A 3,842-nucleotide genomic window follows, 5' to 3' on the forward strand; every position below is an offset into this window, starting at 1 on the left:
GAAGGAACTGTTTCAAGTGCTGAGGAGCAAGGATGTCTCTTTGAGGACTAAGGTGCGCCTGACACAAGCCATAATATTTCCAATCGCCTCATATGCATATGAGAGCTGGACAATGAATAAGGAAGACCGAAGAAGAGTTGATGCTTTTGAGTTGTGGTGCTGGTGAGGAATGCTGAAAGTACCACTGACTGCTAAAAGAAGTAATAGATCTGTCCTGGAGGAAGTGCAGCTGAAATGCTCTTTGGAAGCGAGAATGGCCAGACTTCATCTCACCTACTTTGGTCATGTTGTAAGAGACCATTCCTTGGAGAAGGATGTCATGCTTGGTAGGGTGGAGGGTCGAGGAAAGAGGGGAAGGCCTTCAATGAGATGGATTGACATGGTGGCTGCAATGACAAGCTCAAGTATAACAGAGATCATGGAGCTGGCATGGGATCGGGCAGTGTTTTGTTCTGCTGTGAATGGGGTCACTGTGAGTTGGAAACAACTCAATGGCACCTAACAAGAACAACAACAACAATCCAGGATCTCCGATTTTGATCTCTTTCCTAGTGGTTGTTAGTGGTAGCCAGGCACTATCTAGTTCTTCTGGTTTCAGGGTCATGTAGGCTGAGGTTCCCAAGGTCCACTAGTTCCTTGGTCTAATTGTTTACATGCATCTTTCATTTTCTTCACTATTCTTTGCTTTGGATGAGGAGAGACTAGTGGTTGCATCTTAGATGGCTACTGTCAAGGTTTTAAGGTTCCAGTTACTACTCACCAAAGTAGGATGTAGATCTATGAATGTTTTTGTGTATTATGTTAAAGTAATTGATTTTGATTGTTCCTGGTGACCATGGTCTGGAGCCCACAGGCCCAGTACTCACTTTCTAAGGTATTTTGGTAGTGGCTAAGAAATTATCATAACTTTGTAGTTGAGGTTATGTGTTAACTTGGCTGGGTTGTTGTTTTGAGTGTCTGAGGAGTGCAATGTAGTTATTCCCCATGATGACACTGGAAATCAACTCCATGGTGGAATCTGCCATGAGTAGCCTTTGGGGTGTGGCCTGCTTCCTGTACATAAGGACCAACTTTTTGGAAGGTCTCTAGATTTTGGCACATCTGGATCCTGCATTTGGTTTTCTTCACCTCAGTGGCCTACCATGTTGACTGCCAATCTTGAGATTGTTACTGGACTTGAACTCTGCTTGTCATGGGACTATGCTCTTTTACTTGTCAATCTTGGGTTCATCAGCCTCAGCAGCCAGCAGCTGTGTGAATCAGAAAAAGCCTCTAGCTCTAGAGGGCCTTGAACAGAAGGGAACTTTACCCAGCCCCTAGAGCCTGTACTCTGAATTCAGACTTCTAGCCTCCTAAACTGTAAGAGAATAAATTCCTGTTTGTTAAAGCCATCCATGTGTGGTATGTCTGTTACAGCAGTACTAGAGATCTAAGACACTCCCTGTAAGCTCTGTTGTATATAAGGATATTTTTATAGCACATACAAATACATATGTGGAAATAACATCAGCCAAACCTATATATGATCATGTGTATGTTCCTATTTGCATACCCATACCTGATCATCTTGCCATCTACCTATGTATCCACCCATAGATTAATATTTGTTATTACTGATTGTGATAGTTGGAGCTGTGTGTCAACGTGGCTGGAACACAATTCTGTGTGGTTTAAGCAGCTGTCATGTGCTTATTTCCATAATGGGATCAGATGTATATGTTTAGAGAAGTCAATCCATTGAAAGAGAGTTTCCCTAGGGGTGTGGCCTGCTTCCAGTATATTTATGGACATCCCGGGAAAAGAGACACTCTTCTGTGGATTGGGATTCTGTTGCTGCCTACAACTGTCCATGAGCGAACAATCCACCATTCAACCTGGAGATCTTGGATTCATCATTCGTTGGAGTCAACAGCCAGTATATTGCTTGCCAACCTTGAGCTCCTCAGCCCTTGAAGCTGCATGAGTCAGGAAAAACCTCCAGCTTGATGTTTCATCCGAGAACTTTGGACTTGCCAGTTTCTATAAGTGTGTGAGTCATTTTTATAAGATAAATTTCTCTTTCTCTCTCTCTCTAAGCTTTACTGGTTTTGTTTCTGCAGAGAACCCAATCTAATACACTGATAATACAGTACTGTGTATATAAGAGTATTTACCTTTGTTGTCTGTACTTCTTGAGCACCTCTCCATGTCTCCCTTTTCCTTAGTGATGCTGTACTGGTCACCCTTTTTTTTTTTAGTATATTGCCTTTCCCTTCACCCAAATCAATGCATGTCTCTTACCTAGCTAGCAATTTTCCCTCCCCTCTCCTTCTATCCCTGGAAGTTTCCTTCTGCATGTAAACATTTAGTTGACTTTTTATAATAGTGGGCTCATACACTATTTATCCTGTGATTGACTTACTTCACTCACCATAATATCCTAGAAGTTCAACCACATTATGAGGTGTTTCATGGATTCTTCATTATTCTTTATTGTTGCACAATATTGCATTCTGTGTATGTACCATAGTTTAATTATCCATTTTGTTTATCTATTCATCTGTTGATGGGCACTTAGGTTGTTCCCATCTCTTTGCAGCTCTCACTTCTTTAGGATATAGTTCTAGTAGTGAGATAGCTGGATCAAATGGTATTTCTATTTCCATCTTTATAAGCAAGTGCTCTGGTAGCATAGTGTCTAAGGCACTTGACTGCTAACCAGAAGGCTGGCAGTTCAAACCTACCAGCCACTTCTCAGAAGGAAGGTTGGGCAATCTACTCCATAGTGAATCTGCCTCGGAAACTCAAGGAGGGGTCACTATGAGTTGGGACTGACTCAATGGCACATAACAACAACAACAAGGAAGTGCCATACTATTTCCCACAGTGGTTGTATCATTATATAGTCTAATCAGCAGTGTATGAGAATTCCAATCATACCACACTCTTGCCAGCATTTACTGTTTTTTGACTTGTTGAATTTTGCTATTAATGCTGGGTTGAGATATCTCATGGTTTTTTTGATTTGCATCTCTCAGAAGGCTGGTGGTTCAAACCCACTGGTCACTCTTCGGAAGGAAGGTTACTTCTGTAATGTTACCAGCCCAGAAACACAAGGAGGGATTGCTATGAGTTGGATCTGACTCCACGGCAGTGCATTGCATTGTTGCATTGCTAATGGTTAATGATAGCAAGCATTTCTTCATGTATTTGTTGACCACCTGAACATCTTTGGTTATATTGAACTTTTTAACAGTCAACATTTGATTAAATTCTTTATCTATGTGTGTGCATGTGTTTTCTCTATTTTCAATTTCATTAATTTTTGCTTTTATTTTTATTATTTTCTTACTTTGAACAAAGATTTACTTTGCTCTTCTTTAATTTTTTATGGTGAACATGTAGATCATTAATTTAAATCTTCCTGCTTTTCAAATATAAGGTTTAAAACCATAAAATTCTCTATGCTTAGTTAAATTCCATTTTGTTATGCTATTTTCATTATGATTCATTTTGAAATATTTTCTAATTACCTTTGTGATTTCTTCTTTGATCCATAGGTTGAGAAATGCCTTTGTATAATTTCAAATATTTTGAAAATTTTTAAATTTTGTTTTGTTATTGATTTCTATTTTTGGCGATGCCCAGACCTCTACCACTGGTGCTTGACAAAGCTCCAGCTGTCAAGAGTCTTGCACGGAAGCCAATTCCACTTTTTACTTTCAATTGTATTCTGGTCTGTTATCTTAATTGCTACAATAATCTTTATGGTGATCATGCTCCTTCTGGTTCTTCCCAGAGGGTCCAAAACTGATTTTCATGTTTCCCATGAATCAGACCGCCTTCCAGATGACTCTGATTTC

This window comes from Orycteropus afer, unplaced genomic scaffold (genome assembly GCF_000298275.1).
Source record: "Orycteropus afer afer isolate SDZICR_OR568_19922 unplaced genomic scaffold, OryAfe1.0 scaffold00109, whole genome shotgun sequence".
Lineage (NCBI taxonomy): Eukaryota > Metazoa > Chordata > Mammalia > Tubulidentata > Orycteropodidae > Orycteropus > Orycteropus afer.